General features: G+C 42.9%; 1 long non-coding RNA gene across 1 annotated transcript; it reads left to right on the forward strand.

Annotated features, from left to right (window-relative positions):
• Positions 1-5,757: 5,757 nt before the first annotated feature.
• LOC118167743 lies at positions 5,758-23,260 on the forward strand. Its single transcript, XR_004751251.1, has 3 exons — positions 5,758-5,834; positions 14,838-15,001; positions 22,553-23,260. It is a non-coding gene; the product is annotated as an uncharacterized LOC118167743 (long non-coding RNA).
• The last annotated feature ends 1,255 nt before the right edge of the window (positions 23,261-24,515 follow it).

Genomic DNA, 24,515 nt, shown 5'->3' on the forward strand with positions numbered 1-24,515 from the left:
AAGTCATTGCTCAGAAGTGCTTTGGCCCTCTGAGCTCTCTGTGTAGAAGGCCAAATATTGCTCTACCCTACTACTGCCTTTTCCTGTTCCTGGTTTGGAATGATCCAACAACCAGCTCGATAATTTCCCTGCAGAGATTTGCAACAACTCACTCCTCTCAGTCCCAGTCGCTCTGTGACCAGGTGAAACCCACCCGAGCAGACAGATATTCTTTGTGGAGCCGAAGAAAGGAACCTCACCCTGTCAGATCTGCAAACCCGGGGCTGAGCTGTACCTCCTTATCCCAGGAATAGGCTGTTCTTTCCCACCACCTTTCTGTTGTCTGACATTGGATGCAACCTTTCCTTTAAACTGCCTTCCTTTGTCCTGAAGAACAAGCTCTGCAGAAAGTCTTTTCTAGCACTGAAGTGTCATGACCTCCATCACCATTACTGCTATTGAGAGATTAATGCCTGAGAGACTCATCTTTGGACTTGTTCCTGGATTTTAAGTAACGGATCCTGGGCAGGTTAGCTCAGTAGGCATTGATGTTTTTCAGCTATTTTGAGATGTGTTTTCACTGGAAAACTAACAAGTGCATGGCTGAGCCAACTTTAAAAGTTCTCTCCTCTTGCTGAAGAACAGGATTGCTCAAGATGAGTTGTCAGAACATTTATTTTAACATTTAAACGATGGCAGCAGTTGTATTTTCCCCTGCCTATTCACTGCCTTAAAACTGAAAAACATCTGAACCAAACTTTCCAAAAATATTAGGCAGAAACCAGAAGGGCAGAATTCCAGCTGAAAGGTTAAAGTTTAATGAAGTTGCCTTCAACTGAAAAAAGCCACTTGAGAACAGAAATGATTAGGTGGCCTTAAAAAGAGTTGTTCATACATGTTTCTCTTCTAATACATGCTAAGAGCCATAAAGGTAACAGATGGCCAAGGAGCATTTTATAGGTACTTCAGGTACCTAACCAGATTCCAGGAGTCTGTCATGTAGACAGGTCTTAACAGTATATGGCAGCATTGCACAACAGCTCTTCAGAAGTGGAGAAAACTGGTTCCCGGTGAAAACTGAAGTTGCCTTCAAGTATGGAAAGGGAACTATAATTACTCCAGCTGGACTGGGGCATGGCCAGCAGGCTTCTAAAATTTTGCCTGTTGCGAACTGCATCGAAAATGGTCAGTTCTGTCACTTTGCATCTGACACAGAAATGGAGCTTCCAAGAGCAAAGCTTTGCCTGGCACTGGCACTGGATGAAGATACAGAGCTCGAGCTGGGAAGGGAATCATCTAGTGAAATGCAAATGCCACCTCTGGCAGCACCAGGTATTTTATTGGCAGCTGTTTATTCAAGTGTTGACTCAGCCTAGTTTTTGAGATCTGACAAGATCAAGAGCCCTAAAGGGCTATGGCCGTGGGCATTAATAAAGTAATCGTGTTAAGAGATAATTAAGTTGCATTTATTAAATTCCTAATTAAGAAGCAAACTGTAAGTTTGTTCGGTAAGGAATGCTCAGTTGGAATTATTTGCTTTCCACACCCTTGCAAAAGGTTAAAATGGGGAAAAAATGAAAAAATCCCCCACCTTCTGAAAAATAAATTATATTTTAGGTGTGGTGCCTGTGGAGGAAGCAAAGACTTGAGCCTCTGCCCCCCTGCCTGAGATGTGCCGATTAGCACAGGGAGGGGTGGGGGCTTCATTTCCAGAGTTTTACCCTCATCCTCCTGGGGAGGATTGCACAATGTTAGCGGGTGGTACCGCAGCAGTAGCTCTGCATAGGTACCGCTCCTTGTGAAAAAGAGCAATGCAAACCTTAATATGAAAAGAGATATCTTTTACTTTCTTAGGCAGTTTGGGTTAAACTCAGCTCCACTGTGAACCCGTAGCCTCCTCAAGTCTTAACAAACCATAACCAGATCTCAGCTGCAGGATGTATGCTCTGGCCAGACAGAAAGGGCGTGGAAGAATGAGATGTTTTGCTACCTGTGTTTTACACATGGGGGAAAAACAGGACCTAAGAGTCTAAGCTAAGTCTAGCTTGAGATCTTCTTGGCAGAACCCCAAACAGATCAATCTTTCTCCATTTAAAGTGAGGGGGAAAAGTGCTGAATTGGTACTTCCATGCCTGGGAAGATGGGAATCCAGAGGAAAAAAATCTGCTGGCATTATCTTGGGTATTTTGTTTGTTTGTTTGCTTGGCTCTGCAGAGGAGGAGGATGGGAAGAGGGCTCCTCCAGCTCACGGCAACCTTTTGCAGAGCTGGCAAGGGCGCGGTGATGCTGGCGGCTTCGGCCACACCTAGGGGAGTGGATGGCACGCAGCGTTTGGCCTGAGGCTCTGGGGCAGGCTTCTGGGTGGAGCCTAATAACCTTCCCCTGCTGTTCCTCCGAGCTACCGACAGCAGTCCTGGAAGCTGAGCTTTGGTTGATAATTTGTCTCCCGAACTGTGCTTCATGCCTGAAAACTCTTGTGGAGCCTATCATTAAGACAATTTTTTTTTTTTTTTTTTTTTTTTCTACAGGATTTCCTTTCCCCCTCTGCTTTGTATTAATCTCTTGCAAGAGACATATCCACAGCCGTAGACAGCTTGTGTATTTGGACTGATCATAGACATCTCTGATACTCATTTTCTGTTACTGGTTTGGTTTAAACTCCTCTGTTCTCTAGATGGGAGATTCCTCCCCAGTCTGCCTTGTGCCCACACACATCCTAACAGCCTTGCTTTTCACACATCCCCTTGGTGAAATGCTGCCTGCAGACAGAGATCTGGCAGGAGGCCGCAGAAGCCATCCCATGGGCTGAGTGCTCGTCCCTTGATCCCCGGCCTTTCATCACAGCCAAGGGCACACAGAAGTGTTTGTTCTGCGAGCACCGTGGTCAAGATGACAAAAAGACTGTGTTAGTGGAAAGTTTAAAAGTCTGGGGCACCAACTGATGTCCAGGTTCAGCTGCTGCTAAACTGTGTTTCCACTGGGCAGTGGATCCCAGTCCAAGCTGTTCTAGCACCTGGCCTGGCTGCGAGCAGTTGTTTCTTTTGGTGGTCCTGAGAAGCATGGGGAGCCAGGAATGTGAGAATTCCAGATCCCATGAGGATTATTTTCCTTTCATGCACACACTGTGGCAGGAGATAACATTCAGAATTATCATGAATCAAAATCATGACTGAAGAATAAATGTGGTAGGCGCGTATGTACACAACAATAAGTGGTTTGTGAAGAGTTTGTACTCTTATTTTGTCTCCTCTGTCTTTCCTGGTGCCTCTGTCTTTGGCTCTCACTCTGCTATAGGTTCCTCAGTCTGTTACAGAACCTATATAGCATTAGTGACATCTTCAGCCAGAGCCAAGTCTGCTCCTTGCTGTCCTGAGTCCAAAAAAAAAAAAAAAAAAAAAAAAAAAGCCTGTCAAGTTTCAGGCTTTCTTTGGTTTGCATAATTCTGGGAGGCCTTTTGCTTCTAAAAACCTTGCACTCACAGGCTGGGTGTTTCTACTGCTTCCTCACTTGTATCCTCCAGCCACAGAACAGATAACAGGTAAGCACCAGAGGATGTTAGTCTATCTCTGGATTCATGTGCAGAGCCTCTTTTAAGGAAAAAGGGTGTGCTTTGAGGACCTGGGTGAGGGACAGAACATGGAATTAAGAGGCTGAGGCTGCACAACACAGTTTCTGAAAGGCTCTTGGTGGAGTAGGGGGGGAAGCAGCAGCCACGTGGCACCAGGTGTCACCCATGGATAGTGACACCTTGCAGGTAACAAGCAGAGCTGGATTGTGCCTTAAAGCCATTTGCTTCAAATCACTTCAGGTGTTAGTGTCATTACAAGCTGGATGAATGTTGACAAGGAGGATATCTCCTTTTGACTTCTCCCTTTTTTGCTGTGCAAGTAGCAGGACCAGCATTCAAGCAGTGTTTTCTTGAATACAGTGTCTGCATCCCATTAGTACCCCTAGTGCTTAGTTTTGTTTCAATCAGGCAGGAAAGCAATTAGCACAAAGGTGAGATCTCTGATAAGATCAATGCCTTTTCTGGCAGCTGTTCACAGTCTGAAGTCATTGTGAAGATATGAAGTGCCTACAAAATGATCCATAAGTCTTGCCTCTCCTGTTGATCTAGGTCCACAGTTTGGTAGGAAGGGACGATCTTGTGTAGTGGGCAGGGTTGTCTTTGCCACACCATGAACTCTAGCCAAAACTGAAGCCTCCCTTCATATGCACATATATTTTACTAACCCGAATTTGCACTGGCAGAGATCGAGGGATGCTTGTAACTTATGTGGTTGCACAGTCACAAACACTTCTACATAGTAATACTTTTTTTTTTTTTTTTTTTTTTAATTTCTATTAGGTTTGCCTTTCTCTGTGGGAACTCTGATTTACAGCGATACTCTTTCTGGTTATTCAGATTCATTTTCTCTACCCTCCTCCTGTTGCTTCTTTCATAGCCTAAGCCAAAATATTTGTCTACCACAAGCGATCAATGCCAGATTTGTTGTATGGGCAGGACTAACACAGTAAAGGATAACAAAACAGAGAAAATTGATGCTTTACTAAAAATAGACCTGCTGCAGAAGGTAGAAACTAGTTCCTCATGTCAAAGCTAAAGGATAATTAATTGAGCAATTGGGATGAATTTGGAAAATGGTTCTTGGTGAACCACATCCTTCCCGTGCTCAATGAGCAGGCAGTGTGTGTGCTCTGAGGGGGCAGGATGATACAATTAAGTGAGTGTAGCAGCGGTGAGAGGGGCTGTGTTTACAGCTGTCGGTGACTAAAGCTGCCTATCATTTTGTTTTTATCGCAAGAGGTTAGAGCATTATTGCCAAAGACACATGGGCAGTTCTTGAGATCTTCCTTTCTGAATGAAGAGGGATTGATGTGGAGCTCGATCTCACGTGGTGACTTGGCAGAGGGAAGGGGACATGACAAGGTTTCTGGGCCTGGCATGCCTTGAGTCTGCCCCCCAAAAATTTCCTTGCCTGCTCTCTACTGTACTTTACCTGTCACCCACAGACTGTCACTTGCCAAGGGCTCAGGCAGTGCCAAGCTCTCATTTTAGCAGGGGGGAATCCATGCTTTAGGATAGTGAACGCTACTGGTCTGACGCAGTGCTGTTGGAGGTTATTTTGACTTAATTCTGCATTCTGCACACTGGATCAAGGCCTGCAGCTTAATGCAGCTATGCTACTGGATCTACTGAAGATCACTCTGTAATTTCATCTGTTGTCCGCTAACCCATGGTCTCTGCACCATCTGACTCAAATCTCCCAAATGTAGGATGTTTTCACTATTTTGCTACAACAGATTAGAGCAGCTGATTCCTGAGGCAGCACCTGCTGTTTAATTATAGCTAATAGATTGTTAGCTATAAGCACCACAGTTGCTAGCCTGGGGAAGAAAATTGTGCCAGAAGCAAGTTGTTCATGATGTTGGGGAACTGGAGGATGTTGGAGGACATGAGGCATGCCTGGTTGAGTCTGTTGTACTTTTCTTTGAAGAAGAAAATATTAGAGTAAGTGGAAAATGACCTAAAATGTCCTGGCACAGAACAGGTGCCATGCTACTTTTGTTGAAAGTCTGCACCATTATTAAGGTCACAGATATAATGGGATGCCTGTGTGAAAAGCAGGCCCAGCCACAAGCACTGTGCCCGCTGCAATTAGTTAGAAGCTCAGCACCATCAGGCTGAAGGGGCTGAGGAAGGAAGAGCCATGAGAAGCACTGAGGTGAGCGTGTTAGTCCTTGTTGACTGTGTAACACAAGCCTGTATGAGATGTCTTCTAGAAAATCATCTAACTTTGATTCAAGAATGGCCGGTGGGGGAGAATCTGCAACTTTTTAAGCTAGGTTACAAGGTTAGTAAAGGTCCATGTTAAAAAGGTCTGCTATGTTTCTAGTCAGGATTTCGGTATGAGGCCACTTGAGCTTATTATGTCTGTGTCAGTGGTAAGAGAAGGCCCTCTTATGAAACACAGGTGCATCTAGACTGTTGTCAAGTCATTCCTTAATCTTCTATTCAGCAGGCTAAAGGAAAGATACAGCCCATTGAAACCAGTGGGTGAACTACTCACCACCTGAATCAGTTATTTCCTAGTCATCAATGACGATGAATTAGGCAGAGGTCTTTCTGCCTCAGTAGTAAAGCACCTATAAATCTAATGAAAGACCTGAGTAGGTAGAAGAGAGAAACACAAACTGGTGCCCTTACTGAGGATGAGACCAGCAAAGCTCAGCTGTGACAGTGTCTTGGCATCTGTTTTGCCAAGCAGCATGATGTGGGCTGGCCAGCTGGTGCTCTGCATAGCTGTGACTGGCTGTAAGGCATTGTTTCCTGTCTGGTGGGCATGAAACAGGGAAGCTGCAGGGTTTTGAATTGTGGAGGTGTGACAGTGAACGTGGGCCGTAAAGAAAAACTCTCTTTCCCTGGAAAGAGGATTGCTTCCATTCTCCTTTTTTTTTTTTTTTTCCACAGCTACTTATCTTCAGATGTAGCTTTACCTCCACTTTTGCTACTAAGCCTTTCTAATATAGGCTATAACATTTGTTTTGGATATTCTCACAAGGCTTTAGAAATACCCAGAGAGGTATTATTTACAAATACTCAGAGGTTGTCATCTGGGGGAAACTCTGACTCCACTTGTGCATTGCCTGGTCTGCACTTTGCACGCTTTTGTCTTCACTAGTTTTGTTCTTAGCATCTTGAATCCTTGGATGTCCTAGACATGCAGGCAGGAAAAAAAACTTAATAAATGAACGTAGTTCTTCCTTTGTCCAAAGGCAGTGTCAGGCATATCTAGGCCATCTTGTATAGAACACCTAGTCATTTTGATGAATTGTCTAAACCTGTTCCTGTATCCTACGTGAAGATGATTCCACAGTCTAACTGAAGTTGCCCACAATAGTGCTTAACTAACATTACAGTTATGAAGTTTTATTGCACTGATTAACTGAAATCTTGCTTATAATAAATTCAGAATTTCATTTTTTTTTTCAAATGGAGAAAACTTAAACCATGTTCTTTAATTTCATTTTTTACATATTTAAGATATTTTGCTATATATTTCTCAAGTCTTTCCTGTGTGAGGCAAAACGAGTATGTTCTTTCTAACTTTTTGTTGTTGATTGTAATTCCTAAACTATCAATATTACTCATTTTCCTTTAACTAGCTTGCATTTTGGGTAAGCGTGAGGCCTAGAAGAGATTAATACTCTGCTAAGGTAGGGATGAAATCTGCAGTGGTAGAAAAATACCCTAACAGCAAGTCATACACAACAGTTCAGTGCACTATAAGGTGTTTCATGCTGCTCAGTAATGAATAGGGAAAATGTAAGGATCCTACTATACTTAATCCATAAGTCTATCTCTGCTTTCAGCAATCAGTGGTTTAAAAACTTCCTGAACTGGAGGTTGCATCTGCATCATCATGTTTAATAGGCTTTGGTGGGCTACTTGGTTGAAAAAGAAGTTAGACAAATTTTATGGTTAATCTTCAAAGCATCTGGTGACACTGAGTTCCTCAATTTACGTGCTATCCACACAAAAAACATATTTCCCACAGCTTGTTTCAGATGTGCTTGCCTGGCAATTTAACCACTGCTCCCTCCCTCCCTGTTAGCTCTTGCATCATGAGAAATAGAAAATGTTCTCCATGTCCTCCTTATCACTTATGTTTGCACAGACCTGCGGCGTGCTTCTTTTCTAGTACCAAATGTGTACTGCTCCTGTAGTCCTAGAATAAGATTGACCTTTTCTAGACAAATTATAGCAATTGGTTTGCAGTCCAGGCTCCTGTTCAGTCTGTGGTTTGGTCTAGGTCCTGACCCTTTCCTTCAGGGAAGTTAGTCCCCTTTTTGAATAGGTGGATTTTTTATTTTATTTTATTTTATTTTTTTCTTTCTCATCTGTATTGTATAACTTCACACTTTGCTTTGCATTGTGAAAGACAAATTTCAGTAGACATTTATCCTGCAGGTAGGGATCACTGGAATCAGTACTGTGTGTCTTCACCAAGGGCACCAAAACTCTGTATCACAAGATGTGTTTAACCAACAGTTTGCTTTGTAGTTCTCCACTTCTACATTTATTTATTTATGTATTTATTTTTCAGGAACAAAAACCAGAGGCTTATCTTCATGAAGCTAGCTAAATTTAATCAATTGATTAGTGCCGGGGAATAAGAGTGTGCTTCTGGATGGTTAGGTGGCGTCTGGGGGTTTGATTGCCTGAACTTTGAGAATTCAGGATTACTGTCTCTGCCAGAGTAGTCTGAGAACCTTTCATCCACTTTGATTGCTGTTTCCACAACAGAAAGTAATCATTAAATGCTGGGCCCTAGTCAAACTAGTCTGCCAAATCTCACATCATATGTGGTATTTCACCTGAACAGTTCCATCCAGCTAAACAGATGAGGTGATCACTTAAGGGTCAAATTTTTCATCTTAAAGCTTACGGAGAAGCGCTGGGAGATGTGATCCCTAAAGGCAAGTAAAAATATAATTTTATATTTATATATTTTAATTGGAAATTCATGATTCCTTGAAGTCTTAGGGAGGGTGTGATGTTGAAAATTGAGTTAAGTTGCATATGACTCGCTTAAATCCCTGTTTGCTGCCAGGAGCCAGTGCCTTGGAGCTTGACCTGCTGTTTGGAGAGGCGGGTGCTAACCTGCCGCCTTCTGCCAACCTCGGGCTCGGTGTCACAGTGCTGCACCGAGCCACCAGAGGGAGACGGAGGGTAAATTTCTCGGAGGACCTGGGTTTGGCTCTCCAGCGTCTCTGCAACGTTTCCAGGTGCTGCTGTACCCTGAGGATGGCCACCGTTGACCAGAAAGGCACAGGTTCTGCTGCAGGTATTGCATGTGTGCATGCCTGTACGTGCTGGGTAAGGTTATAAAGCCCGATGAGCTAAAGCTACTGCAGTTACAAAAGATACCCAGCACAGGCTATTGCTACCTCTTACCTCTCTTCCTAATGTGGCCTGATTTAATGGCATTGATTGTGATTAAATAACCTTTGGTGCTTTGTAGAAGTGAGTTCTTGCAGCTGAAAAAATCTGCATAGCAGTCATTCAGAGAAGCAAAACAGCCTCTTCTTTCCCCTTCCTGTAAATGGTGTGTGTATTTTATCACTTGCTCTTACGTACATATTTCTAAAATATTGATTTCAGAAGCTGGAAAGCTGCTGTCTCAGCTCTGGCCCAAATGTTGTAAAGATGGCTCTCCAGGGTTTTAGTGGGACCAAAGTGACCTGCAGGTTTAACTGTTACAGGCTGCTCTGGAAGTGCCAGCATTCTGTCCAGGACGCTTCATAGACAGTGGTTGGAACAACACGACAAATATATTTTACGGGATTTTACAAGGTTTTAGGAAGGAGGTTTCTTACAGGGTAATTTATGAAGGTAATGAAAAATTCGTGAGGTCTGCTGTGATTACAGTTTGGAGCAACCAAACCTTTGTCATTTATAGAAGCTGTGACTATTCCTTGCCCCATTCTATAACTTCTTTCCCACAGAGAAATGTCCTGCACACTTTCTTTAAAATACAGCAGCAGCTGCTCCTGCCTTTCTGCAATGCCACAAATCTCCTGCTGAAACAGGGGGTGAGATGCTGCAGTTTCCTGCACAAATTAACCACAGACTTCAGCTGCTGAAGTAATTGCCTGTGGGAAGGGGACAGCATGTAATTTGAGAAAGGATTTTGCCTTCCCTACTGTGTGTAGTAGAAACCTGCTTGGTACATATGCCTGGTGCTGGGAAATCAGGAGGGCTGGGGAATATGGCTGCACCTGTACTCTGTAAATGTGTCCACATCATCCTTATACAGGCTTGCTCACTTGTCACTTCTTTCACCTCGGTCGTATCTGGAGGGTGCTGCTGTACTAAACCTTTATTCTGAGCTCTTTGTAGTCCCTCAACATTCTGTTTCAGTAATGTTACGTGTCGGGTTTAATTGAAATAAATGCTATATTTATGCCTATAAAAATAATGAAAGGGCTTTGTTCCTCTTCCTCATGCTACTTATTCTACATATCTGACCTCAGGAAAGTTACTGGGAATCTTCTGTAGAGCACAGCTGGGTGCTAGTGATGATATAAGTAGGGGGATGTGAAAAACATATGGTGGCCCTACCTCTATATTAAGGATAATATAATTATGTGTAACACAGGAAATCACAGGCCAAATGTTGACCACTGCATCCTATGTAGATTTTGCTGAGATTGGCTTTGATTGTCAACTGGTGGCCAGAAACGAGCTCTGACTCGGTTGTTCTGTAAGGCCACCCACCTGGTAGCTCAGAGGCACTGGAGTAGGCAGATTGCTTGTGGCTGCAGCTTTTGCTGCAGCCAGAGGTCAAGTGGACAGGAGATGGCATTTCCCTGCCCATGCAAAATGGGTTGTCCTGATCCCATCTTATTGGCAGTTTTGTTTTAGGCCAGCAATGAGCTGGCTCCATGTGCTGTGGTATTAAAGCTTCATATATATTTATGCGCACCCTCATACTGGAGAAGTCTAAGTATCAGATTTTGATGTTAGCCATGAAAATATGTTGGGAGGGATAGGTAGGAGGAAGTATTCACAAACTATTACTCTGGGGACTTCTGCTAACAGGCTCGCCAACCTACTGCACTGAATTGGCTGGGAACCCCTGTGGGAGGTGAACTTTGAGATGCTTGCAGATGGGGCTGGGATGGCCTTACCTGCTCAAAATATAGCTGTGAGTACAAGCTCTAGCAAGTCCCACGGATGCTGGTATTTGCTGCTATGGCCTCTAGGTACTCTGGTGAGAACGACCTTTGTGGGATACAGGAGTGATTTGCTGATCATCAGGAGTAAGGAGGGTGTGGTGGGGAGGGATTGTTCCATACACAATCTGTCTCATGCTTTCTCTGACTCCTGTAAACCACAGAAATCCCGACAGGCTTCTGTCTGGAGGGAGAAAGAGGCGAGGTGAACCTTTAGTCTGACCTATACAGCAGTCCTTATGATGTACTTGGGTGGAGAGACAGAGCCAATGAATCCCTAGAGAGGAAAAGGCAAAGGCCTAGGTGAAAAGATGTGGTAGTAGGGATTTTTTTTTTCCTTCTTTGACCTAAATCACTGAAGCCATTTCCAAAGCAGAACTGAAAGGATGGGGTCCCTTGCACACCTTCAGGCTTGTTTGGTTACAGGTGAGCCCCTCGCATCTAAGCCACCTGTTTCTGTGCATTGAAACAGCATTGTCTGCAGAAGTGACAAAAGAACTAACATTTCCCTTGTGAAAACCATTGTTTGCGTGAAATTCATGACCTTTAAAGTAAGGGGAAGAAATGTCAGCCTTTTTGTAGCCCTTCCAGCTTAGGTGAGATGGACAGGACAGCCAAATTTTGCTGTAGGTGGAGCAAGAGGAGAAATCCTGGAGGCCTGCTTCTATTTGTGTGCTCATGTTCTCCAGGAAGGCAGCTGGTCAAGCATGCTGCCCATGTAGCAATGCTGCTGGGCTGAGAAGGAGAGCAAGGTAGGGGTTAAAATGCAGGAAAACTTGTTCTTTGGCTGTCAGGCTAACAGAAAGCTTGTCTTTCTAAGCCACAAGAATCCCACTGTTAAGGAAATTAGTACCTGAAGCTAGCTTGCAGGAGAGCAAGCCTTGAGATAGTCTTAAGACATCCTAGTTATTAAAGTAGCGTCCTCAGTAAAGAAAGGTCTTGTGGGAGAAGAGCCTGCTTTTTGACCCTCCTTTACTTGGCCTCGCTTTCACATTCTCCCTCAGTTCTTTGTATAATGTTAGAACGAATTTTGATAACTTATGGTGCTGGCCTGGAGCTCAGAAAACTGGAGAAAAGATTGTCAGGAAAGGAAGTAGAGTGCCAGTGCTTCTCCCTGCCTGGTCACCGCTCCTTTTCCCTAGCTCTGGCTGCCGGTAGCTCAGGTTGCTCTTGAAATAGAGATTGCTGGGTGGGAGGAGAATTGAGCAGCAAAAAGGCAGGCGGGACCTCAGCGTTGCAGGAACTAGTATTTTCTGGGAGGGGGAAAAAAAAAAAAAAAAAAAGAAATCCCTAAGCAGCTCTGAAAGTCACCACATTACAAGAGGGTGCACTGAAATGTGCTGCTAGTGCCTGAAATCATTCAGTATGTCTTGGCTATATCAATGGCTTGCACATGTGTGTTTTTTTTTTTTTTCCTTTGAGTAGCAAAAATCGCAGATGATAGATTCCTGGGGTTGGTAGAGTGGTTCAAATCACTTTGTGTTGTCCTGGGTTCCTCAGAGTGCAATCCACCAAAAGGAATTAAATTGTTTTTGTGCCAGCAAGGGCCATATCACAACTTGACTTTCACAGCCAAACTGGAGGGGTAAAATTTTCACCAGCTTTCTGTTCAGTAGGTATGCAGCACTTTCTTCTGTACTAAAACCTAAATGCAATCACCCAGACTTCTCCAGTTTGCAGAACTGGACCTGAAATACCACATGCCCAAACCTTCTCTCTGAATTTTGCCATAATAGTTTCTGTCAGAAAGTGGGATGCAAAGTGAAACTGAGGAGAGCTGTTCATCACCTGCCTGTTTTAATCAGGATTCTACCTGGTGAGAAGTTGTAGTGAGGTTCAGTCAGATTCTTGTTGCTCTGCAGTGATTTTCCTATCTCTACTTCAAACCACTCTCTGTGGTGTTTTTTAGAGAAGGAAGAATGTGCTGCTCTGCTCCACAGAAGCTACTTATAGCAATGTTCATGGTGCTGGAGGGATGTCAGCTTTCCTAAGCTGTGGGGCAGGGGGTAAGCAGGGATTCAAGATAAGAATAGCACATGAAATCTTAAATTTGACAGGCCTGTCAGGGAGGAAATTACAGCTTGGAGGAGGAAAAGTGGTTGTCTTTTCGAATTTTCTGTAGTAAATATAAAGTCTGGGGGTTTTGGCGGTGAGGAGGCAGTTCCACCAGGAATGTGTAAGGCTTTGTTTGGGACATGCCTGCCACAGCTGTTTTCCATTATAAGAGAGCAAGAGGAGGACTTGGTGACAAGGAACACTCTATGCTGTGGTAGAGCTGGTGTAAAAGGCAGGCTAAAGGTTAGAGGCTGGAAGATGCTGGAAATCACTTAAACAGCCCAGGTGGTACTTGAATGAGCTTGGCATAGGGTTGCCGTTTCCTCCCCTTCTCCACTGAAACAAATTGCTGACCTCACCTGGCAGTAACTGCAGACTCTTTTCTCTTTATGGTCTGTGTTTAAGAATATTTTGCTTGCTTTTTAAATTATATTTTAAATTCTGTTCTCAGGCAAGCTTGAATGCCTACTGTGGAAGAAATACTGGTATTTATGGCAGCTATGCTGAGTTTCTGCAAAGACTTACGCCACAGGGAGTGGAGGGCAGAAGGAGGAGGTGAGAGGCGTGGAGAAGAGCTCTGTAGTTCCCATCTAGAAATGTGCTGGCACACATACATGCACTCCCACAGGCTGTTCACAGGTCAAGAGTTACTCTGGCCTCATCTTTGAGGCAAATTCAGTGTGTCATCCCAGTGTTTGAACAAGGTTGTCCAGTAACATTGAGACACCCCTTACCAGCTGGTTGTGCAGAAGAGTCCCACACGGGACAGAAGCTCTGTTTGTCACCACCTGTGCGGCTGCTTCTCTGGAGATCAGCCTGCGGTTGTGCCACCTTCTGTGAGCCATCCTCTCCTCAGAAGACTTGGGCTGGCTTCGTCTGTTGGCCAGACCTTCCCCAAAGGAAGAGGAGACACTTCCAAATAGTGTGAGCGTTAGTGAAGTGGGGCCAGGTATTCTGATGCTGTGAACACCCAGCAACTAGGCCTGAGTTTCTGAAGTGCCACCCTAAGGCCCAGTCTTTCCATCCTTAGCACCCCGAGATGTTTAAGAAATCCAGCCTTTTATTTCAATGCTTATATGACTGCCAGTCTACATACATGGCCTTGCATTGTGTGTGTATAAGATATCAGGATATTTCACTTTAATCTTCCTGGTCGCGCTCCTATTTTAAGGGAGGGAGGTGAATGATTTTTTTGCTTGTCCTCCAAGTAAGACTATTAGTTAACACTGATGATGTACAGGAATACCAACTTACTAATGAGTTTTGTCTTTGAATTCAAAGCTGTTTCCCACCTATTCCAGCCTGAGTTGTGCCCACAATTTGCAAACTCCTTCAGAGTCCTTTTGGATTCTTACTTAAAGAGCAAATAAATAAGAGTTCCTCTCATTTATGAGGGAAATAAGAATGTTAGAACCAAAAGCTGGCCTGTTCCCCGTAGACATGTTACTGTGATAACGGGGAGCTGATGACTAACCCGGGGCAGTGCCAGAAAGCCAGCATGATGACCACCACTCCTACCAGGGCTCTGGTGTTGGCTTCTTTCAGTGACATCACGGCGCCAGGAGCTCAGGCCAGGGACAGTCATGGAGCCAAAGAAAATACTTAAGCAAGGGCTGATGAGCACAGACTGTGTCTCTAACGTCATGTGTTTCTTGGAAATTTGAGTGTTAAGAGCTCAAACTTTTTCATTTCTGTTATAACAACCATCAACAGCTCAGACAGCCTCCTCCCCTCAATCTTTTCCCATATCTCTTCCAACTTATTTTTTATTCTCTTTTATTTTTCCCTGTGGGTCACAAATGATGATTATTAATCACTTAGAAGGTTTGAAAATAGCAGGGAGGTATGGAAACAAGGATTCAACCTCTCCCATCCAGATAGCATGGGCTGGAACACAGAGAAAGCAATGGGCTTTGTGTCCTTGCTCCTGATGAAGACAGGACAAAAATGATATGCCGGTCAAGTTGCCTAAGGAGAGGGTATCAATAAGGCATTGATGAATTTTGGAAGGATAGCTTGGTTGTTGTTTCTCTGTATTTTGTTCTTTTTGGCCCCTCAAACAGGTTACAGAACTAGAACAGGTCTGGCTCCAAATTCCACGGGATGTGGCTTCTCTGCTTTTCCTCTCCAGTCCTCCAGAGATGAGACTTTCATACTCCAAATACAACCACTTCAGAGAGGAGGCACAGGCAGACTTCCCCACACCCATTCTCTCCAAACAAGCAATGTGAGTGCTCCCCCTTTGACCAAGTAGCAATACAAAGTGCATTCCACAGCTGCTTGCTGAAATTCACTGCCATAGGTTTAGCTACCACTTGCCTTCTTTTAATTGCAATTATTCAAAGACATACCTTTTAGTTCAAGTAGGAGGAATTCTGGTATTTTATACTAAGTAGAGTCACTGTCAGATTTCAGCCTGCAGTTTTTGAAAGACTTTTTTTTTTCTTTTTTTTTTTTTTTCCCCCAAAGCCAAGCTGCTTAATAACCTGTTGCAGCCTATACTTACTAATGGTCTTAGACACAGAGCTATTGCCCCTGTATAGATTTCTTTTTCTTTCACCTGGCATGCCTTCCTGAGGTTAGTCTTTTAGTCCTGGCAGATAAAGTGCAAGCTCCTTGTTTGCAAGTAGCTGCTTTATACTTTCCACTTTGGCTTTTTATTGCCCAGTTGCTAGGGGATCTTTATTCCTGTTGTGTTTTCCCTTTATTTTCTATTTGGTTTTGGGTAGTTTCAGAAGTTATAGTGTCTTCTCAGAATAATAACAGATGTCAGGATGGCTTGTCTCATGTCATAGACTGTGTAGACCAAAACAGGATTGACCACCGTTGAACTGGGGCTCTTCATATGAGCTGGAAAGTCCTTTGGGATTTAAAGGAAGGTACAGATGTGATTTTAACGTGAGGAATCTTTTGCCTTCCTAACTGATGAATTGATGGAACCTGGTGTAGGTGTCACATAGTGTACTTTACCTATGGACTTGAAAACATTTCAGAGGAAAGTAGGATTCTTCCCCCTTTTATAGGTGGTTAAAGCAAAGCACACAGTAATGGTATTCATCAGATCATATGCTGAACTTGAGAACACAACCCAAGCATCCAGCACCTCAGACCATGCCCTCTTCATTAGGTGATGTTGCCTCTATTTTCATTACATTGCTGTCCAACTCTGCCTGCTGGTGTCAGGAGACACAGGGAAAAGTGTGTGCAGTGGCTGGGTGGTCATCTTGTTTCCCCATGAAACCACAGAGCAGCATCAGCCCTTTGCAGTGTGGCAGAGCCCCTCCTAATGCTGTGACATCTCTTTTTAATGATGTCTGAGATTACTAAAGTAAAGCAGCTCAACAGCTTTATCTACTTATTTTCTCTCTCTCTTCCCCCCCCCCCCCCCTTTCTTGGTGAGTATTCAATTTTTTTTTTCCAGCCTGGGCAAGAGAGAGAAGCTAGTCAATTTGTACTTCTGTTCATTAGCACTGGTTTACCCCTTTGTGCTACTGGGCATCCTAGTAAACTAACATAATTCTTCTCTAAGGAATTGTTAAAATCAAGGTGAAAAAGGGACCACAAGAGGTCAGTTGGCCCATGCCTCAGCCTCAGGAGAGAACTGACTGTGCGATAAATCTGAGAGGTGTTTGTCTTACTGGATTGCTTAAAACCTCTGGCAGGGCTGATTCCTCACTCTCCATTAGCATCTATTCCAGCTAACTTTATTATAATAATATTTTTCCTCTCTTCTAACCTGGACCTTCCTCTGATTTGAGCTTCTTGACCTGTTTACCAAGGGCGTAGACTTTTTTTTCTCTTTACAGAAGCTAATACTCTTCTTACTTTTCTCAGTTCTCTTTCCTATAGACCAGCCAATCCTGATGACTATTGCAGCTACTGATGCCATTTTCCAATGAATATCACAGCTACTCTGTAGCATTTTCATCCAACCCATATTTTTCTGGTTAGCTTTTGAGGTCATGTGAAACGGTGCTAAAGCCCTTAGCAGAGTTAAAGTATGTGGTTTCCTGTGCTTGTCGTCTGTCTGTATCATAAAAAGAAACTTAAACATGCTTCAAGTGATTCGTTTGTGACAGATGTATGCTGGTTGTTACTTACCTCATTATTTACATGGTGGGTGCTTCCAAATTGTTTGTCTGTGTTGGTTTCTGTTGGAATTGAAGTTGAACTAAGCAAGTCATAAGCAAGTCATGCTTCTGAGTCCTCTCTTTCCCTTTTCAAAGATGAATACCATCTTTGCATTCAAAATGTGTGGATGACTCTCCTGTCTTCCAGAAACTTTCCAGTCCTGCACAAGCTGTTGGAGATCACCTGTGATGGCTCTGAAGATTCTCCTAAATTTTCCAGGATTAATATCATCCAACTACAAATGATGTATCAAGTCTATTTTGTTCTTCCTGAATTCTATCCTGAGGTTTTCCCATATATTGCTATTAATTATGTTGACTGCCTGATCCATAGTGGTTTTTAATAGACACTGAAGCAAAAAATTATTAAAAACTATGCTGGCTTCATGACATCTAGCAAGAGACTTCACTGCCTTGTAGTAAATCAATTCCTCACTTGTTTTCCTTTCTCTGTTATTCTAACAAGGCAAGCTTTGTCATCTTTCTCCATGCTGGTTGTATTTCCCTTTCTGCCATGGCCTCCCTGATTATATCTGTATACCTGTACTGTTGTTTTATATCTACAGGCTTCCTCTCTGTGGGGAGGGCTGCTGAAGAAGTCATGATTTGGTCTCTTTGTCCCTGCAACTTCTATGTTAGGGCAGTTAGTGTCTAAGGTACCCTTTAAGGATTGGAGACTCGTATGAGCTTCTTTCCCATGGGATCTTTCCTCTGAATTCTGTTCATTTAATTCCATGTTCCTTACAACAGCTTAATCTGTTTTTCTCACTCTTTCTTAAGGCTTTGAGGTTTTGTTTGGTCACTCTTGACCAGCTTGTTTTCCTGCTTTGCTGTTTCAGTGTGTTTCAACACTGCTAGCATCAAATAGGGAGGACTTCTATCCTCTGTATGGGTTTTCAAGATTTTACATCCACAGCATTTCTCCTCAAGTATGACTGAGGAACTTGTGGAACAGCCCATTCTCTGCAATATTCATATCTCACTAGTCCCTTACTTCCCCTGGCAATTAAAGGTATTTTTATAATGAAAGTTGCCATATTTCAGTTTGGCTGGAGTTTTATAACTTGGTTTCTAAACAGTTTTCTTATGGCCTGAATTTACACCAGGTGTAAATTACACCCCTGTCAGGTTTTATTCTTGATTTACCAGCCACACTGAGGAATTTAGATGCTTACTTTACAAAATTCCTCAGGGAACACAGCAGCAAGGAAAACCCAGAAATGCTGGAGAGGTGAAAGACTGGCCTGTTTCTGCAGTGAAGTAAAACAGTAAACTGAAGATAGAGCTGGTGGAAATTTTGTGTAAAGACACCATTTTTTTTTTTTTTTTTTCCTCTGGAGTGAAGAAGTCCAAGATGTTAACACTGTCATGTCCTGCTCTTTGGCAGAGTGCTCTGATGTTTTGACTTAAGCAATTGTTCTGCTCTCATAGAAGTCCAAGTAATGAAACCCTAATACTTAACACTTCTGTTTCCTAAGCTGAACGTCAGAAGTGCTTTGTTTTAATTGATGATGTCATGCTGATACTTCATTAGTACAAGTATTAGCTTTCAAATAAATTCTTGTGCAGAAGTTCTGAACTCCTGAATGGTGCCACAGCACCACGTTCCTGTGCCTCTGTATGTGGTGGGCTGTAACAAAATGCATGTCTGTTATGTATTTGTACTGTGCAAATATTGTTTGTTTAATGCACGATCTCAGCATCAGAGAAATATCGGTGAACGAGAGCAGTGAAGAGTCCAGAATCATTAATGATTTTTAAAAAACAAACAAACAAAAAACACCCTGCTTTCCAACAGTTAAAGGTGCTACAAAAATCGTAGGTATTAGTTGAACTACCCGGAGCTGCGGTGTGGCTGGTGATGCTCACCAATGCTGCCATCTACGGGAAGTTATTCACCATTGCCGACCTTCAGGCACGTTTCACGCTGTTGCACCAGAAAGAACACTTTTCTGTTCGGAGTTTCAGTCAACTGACTTGCCACACAGCAAACTCAGTGTAGACATATTATACGTTCTTATATTTACAAAGTGCTAAGAGGATAATGTTCAAGAGAATGCTAAATGTAGGAAATGTGCATGTGTATGTATTGATGCCTGCATAAATCTTACAGAAATACAGGAAATCAGGACACTTTTCCCATTTACACCTGTCTGCAGCTTTTCCTTTACACGTCACCTTCCTTTTTTTCTCCCTTACCTTCCTTTCTTTGGCAGCCGACAGGAGCACTTGGTGCGATCCCAGCAAGAACCACTCCAAGTGCTGTCAGCAGGCAGCTAGCACATGGGGTTCACGTAACATCGCATTCGGGACCAGTTTCAACATCCACCATTTTAATATCTAAATAGTCATGGCACTGAGCCATATCGTGGAGCCTTTCCCACTGCGTACAAGAAAGATTCGCATCTTGCCAGGACAAAGCAAGTCTTGCCTGGCATCTTAACCGCCCACAAAAATTAGTCAGACAGTAACTAGTCGAGCATGGCTTCACCCCTGCTTACAACACTTTTTATTGTAAGCAGCTTTGAAAAGTCAAAGAATTTTCTTTTTACGTGCTGAAAATGTCAAAGAAATGAGCTTTGTCTGTGACCTTAGCTGTAACTTAGTTAAGGGAGCATCTTACCACCAGTTTGTTCTGAGACTATTTCTACATCTTCTAATCCTATGCTACTTGACTTGGTGATGCTTTTAATGGTTGGAGGTGAGCTTTGTCTTTTAAGGTGTGAATGAATGTGACAGGCATGTACTAGTGCTAACAGATCGTGGTGTTTTGCAATGTTTCCTCCCTACACCCAAGTGCTTGCTGAAAGGGTAATCACACTACAAATGTAGCACGTTCTGTAGCCTGTCACACACATTGTAGCAGCTTATTTTTATAGTATTATTTTATAATATTTATAGTATCATTTTAGATGTGAGTATCAACCACAGTTGGTTGGGGGTAAAGTGAGGCAGGACTTGGCTGTTGTATGAATAAATGCTGTGTCTCTGAAGACAGATGGATACCAGACTTACCTCTTCTACTACGAGAAGTGTGGGCTACTCAGTAGCTCAAGTATGACTGTGTGGAGCTTCTGTTTGCAACCACTGACTGTAATCTGCCAGCTGTAGCAAACCTACGGTGCATAGAGAAAAGAAGGCAAATACACCAACCTAAATTTGCAGTGAATTGAATGTTGTGGTGAAAAGCTGGTTACCATGGGTGGGCAGATGGGAGATGTGGAGTGATCATTCATAGACATCAATTACTGCATAATGCTTTTCTTCAAACAATGAGATTACCAGGGCTTCAGGACCCTTCAGAAGAACCTTCCCTTGCTCTGCTTGGTACAAGAATCCTGTGTAGTGCAGAGATGCTTGGAGCAGTGTAGAGGCATGTAAAGATGCCACCCTAGATCACAACACTTCTCTCTGACCCTTTTAGGATCTGTTCTTACATTCTCACTATCTCAAGCCCAGCTCTTTCCAATCAATGCTTGGAGATGCCTTGGAGAAGACATCTCAGGTTACCCTTTATCTTATGTCATGTCTGGAGCTAAGATACTCCTTGAGAAATTCCCACATGATGGACATAGCACTGGAGTAAGACTGAAGAAACCTGCCGCTGGCTGTTGTAGTAAGGCCTCAGGTGATATCTTGTGTTAATGGCTGTGCAAACCTAATGTTTTAGGTACCTGCAAGCACTGGAAAAAGGGATGCATAGCTCTATGAATGGACCTACTTGGTTATGCGGATGCAGCATAAGCTAGATTTAATGACCTTGCAGTCTGGATCAGGCAGAACATATTATGTTCAACTTTTTATCTGAATTTCTTAAAAAAAAAAAAAAAAAAAAAAAAAGGTGTTTCATTTGGGGATTTTTATAGTGCTACTTCAATATTTATTTCTTTATTTCTTCTCCTTTAATTTTTGCTGTCACTTTAGATTTCCACTGAAATACTGGAGTTGTTCATAAAAAAAAAAAAAAAAGTCTTCCACGAGGAATGTAGGGCAAAAAAATTGCAGCTTTCTGTGTCTCTCTAGGCAGAATCACTCTTCTTTCACAGTTCCCTTATTTCCTGCTAAAGGGATAATATTTTCTCACTTTGATACAGAACTTTGGTGACCAATAACGAGATGTAAAGTGCAGCTCAAATAGTTTTACAACTGGCTTTGCAAAGGTAGCTGACATGGATGTTTTAAACAGCAACTCTTGCTTGTACAGCACAGAGAAATGTGATGACTGCTGGTCTTGTAGCTGTAGCAGGGAGTTTAGTTGTGACCAGAAAAGTATTCAGAGTCCAAGAATCACCACCAAAAAAAACCACTGAACTATTTTTATATTTTCATAACTTTTATGGTGACATGCTTCTCCTCCTCAGGCCGTGTCAGCCCCTCTGTTCCTGAGGCTGCTGGCCAGCAGGAGGCTTTGGGAACAGGCTCTTTACCCTCGCCATCTCACTAACAGGACAACCTTAACTATTGTTTCAATTAATACTACCAGGACGCCTTTCATACATTTTTTAATATTAGTGTTCCTCTTGCAAACCTGACAGCCATCTCTCCTTGAGCTCACTCCTTCCAGGAAGTCTCTGTCCCATAGCACTCTGATCTCTTGACTCTCAACGTCTCCAGATTTTCCTGTATTTACATTATTGGCATGTGTATTCTCTTTGTCTCTGTTGGAGTAGAAGCTCTTGGCAGATGGGCCCTGAGTACTGTGGAAGATCTCAAGCACTGGCAAATGCTTAAAGATCGCCATTCTCAGGCTCCTTCCTTCTGTAGTCCCATCTAGATTACTTACAGCACTTCCCATCCTTAAAATATAACTATTTGACAAAATTGACTTTTTTTTTTTTTTTTTTTTTTTTTCCCAAGCCCCGTAACCTCACTGGGGTCATGATAATGGAAATGGCTGCACTAGAAATGTCAGGGTTGTAATTCCGTGCATGGCACTGGAGCCCTGCCTGGGAAGGCAAGTTCTCCAGTTTATACATGTATAATGCACAATGTTCTACAGTTATGTCTATAACGCACACATGCTCTTTTGCTTGGCTGCACAGGCCCCAAAAGAGTAGCATTTCTGATATTTAACCATAAACCTTTCCTGACCAACCTAAACCTTTTAACCTTTTTCAGTGCTTGAACCCTTAAAGCTTTCCTAATAAGCATAACAAGGCCTGTATAGAAAACTTAACATAAAGTTTGGCTTGCTTTTCGCTGTTATTTTCGTAAGTGTCTTAAAAGCATACAAACCTGAGGCTGAAAGATCACTGGCTTTAAGTTAAGTCACACATTTTTTATGTCTGTTTGACAGATTCTTGGTGGTTTAACTGTTCAGTTCATGTTATGGTTTATCTGGAGAGGGGGAAGAAATAATAAACTGGCCATATTTAAAAAAAAAATAATAATAATAAGTTGGGTTGCTGAGATATTTTGGGGAGCATTTGCTCTGAACAAGATCTGCCTTTACTACTGTGCAGTGCCAGGGAAACTGCATGATGTAAACACATCTGTATGTCTTACGGTCTTTTTTCTAGGGATTAGGAGGTAGTAATGATAATGCTCTTCTACCATGTCAGGCAGCTTAATTAGTGGCAGTGCAGCTTTTTAGTTCTAAATGTTAAGTGTCATTTAATGCTCAAGTAGTGACTTTTTTTTCAAAGCAGTGCCTAAAAGTCCTGTGCAACCTCAGACCTGGCTTGGACTGTGCTAGTATCTGCAGGGAATGATGCTCTGAACTGGCAAGACAGATAAAGGAAGAGGAAAAAAATTACCATGTGGGCAGAATATGAGCAACTGATGTTGCGGGAGCTACCAAATGGTGCCTATAGTTTGACGAATGGATGTGGAGACAAAGCCCAGGTTTTCTGAAGCATGTCATGGGGAGTCCATAACCTCAGCCATCCCTTGCAAAGATTCCTTCAGATGTCTTCTCAAGTAGGTATAATCTTAACTATGGCTGTTTTATACATGCTGTCCTTCTTGCATCTAGTTTTTGGAGGAGATGAGGGAACCTGCATCCAGATATTTTCCTGGGTTATTTCTTACTTATTCTAGATTACCTATGCACATTTTCTCTTGTGATAAAGGGTGAGAAACACTAAGAGTCCCTACACAATTTTAGTTTGAGGCTGCTTTCTGTCCAGCAGGTGGGTGAGGAAGTATGAAGAAGTGTATTTGAGACACTAGAAAAGGAAAGTGATTCTGTCCTATGGTCTTAGAAGTAGCGAAGGAAAATTTATTGTTTTTTCTGTTCACTTTGTATTCTTTTTGCAAAACACCACAGAATACCCTCAACGGATTTGGATCTAGTGACTTTGTCTTCTGTAAACAGTGCTGCCCCAGAGGAATAAAGATGCATGTCTTGGTACTGATATTCACCATAAAATAAACTCGTGTGTCATTTATAAGGCAGTAAATTCACTTTAGGGGCTTCTGCAGTTGTCATTAAGCGTTTAGCTCTACAGGAGCTCAGACAGCTCTGGCAGCTGGGAGAGAAGGATGCCGTAAACTGGGGTAGGAGAGAGAAATCCAGGAAGAGTAAATACATAGAAAGCATTTAAAGCAATTCAGTCAAGCCAAGTTTTCCAGCTGTGGTGGGATGGCTAGGCTACCCTGATGGACATCCCCCAGAGTTCACATACAGCTGGGCTCTTTGTTTTCCCTTCTGTGCCTCTGCACTTCCCTCCTTTCTCTGTCAGGGATGATCACAATGGCAGAACGCAAGAACTGGCCTGCTTGTAACTTCGAGGGGGAGTGCTGGGCTTTGCAGCCTGCATTTCTCCTCTTCCTTCTTCCTATAGACAGGCCCCAAACCTGCTGCAGCTTCCTTTACACTATGTGGACAGGATGAAAGGAAAATTATTCCCCTTGTCCCTTTCATGAAAGGAGAAACTGATGAAATGCTACCCTGTGCCTTGCCCAGGGGGTTACTCAATGCCTTGTTTCACCTACATTTTCTTGGCTCTGTTCTTGGAGTCCTACTTGGGTACTGGTTGCATACAACCTTCTCTGAAAGGAGTGCCTCTTCTATTAAGGAAAAGAAAAAAGTAACGCTATGTTGTTGCTATCCCAATGAAGTATTTTTAACCTGTTTTTTACTTCCTCACAAATGTATGTGTCTGATATTTCAGGAATGTCACAGCTTTGCTCTCCCTGGTTTTGCTGGAGGAATTCTTGCAGGGCTGGCAAAAAGGTGGGAGGTAGCTTTCTCAGCACACAGGTCAGGCTTCCTTTTGGAGTTGCCCAAATTTAATTTTCTCCTCAAACCCCAACAACTTATTAGCTGAGGTTAAAACGGCATCTTCTAGGTTGGAGGAATGCTGCATTCCTCCTGAGTCCTACTAGATTTGCCAGCACTTTAGATAACATCTTTTAGCAGAAGTGCTGTTGTCAAAGCACCCCAAAAAGCAGTCTGGTAAGACTTTTCCCTAGTTGCCTACCTCCATAGCCTGGCCTCTCTCCCCTTTAAGTCTGCCACCTAATCTGTTAATTGAAGTAGGCCAATTCAGGAAGGAAAGGGGGTACCAAGTGAGAATATTCTCTAAAAAAGAAACATTCATTTTATTCAAACATTTTATTCCAGCTCCATGCTACTGTGAAGAATGAACTTCCACACGGCATGAAACT

The sequence above is a fragment of the Oxyura jamaicensis genome, chromosome 5, assembly GCF_011077185.1.
Source record: "Oxyura jamaicensis isolate SHBP4307 breed ruddy duck chromosome 5, BPBGC_Ojam_1.0, whole genome shotgun sequence".
NCBI classification, from domain to species: Eukaryota; Metazoa; Chordata; class Aves; order Anseriformes; family Anatidae; genus Oxyura; species Oxyura jamaicensis.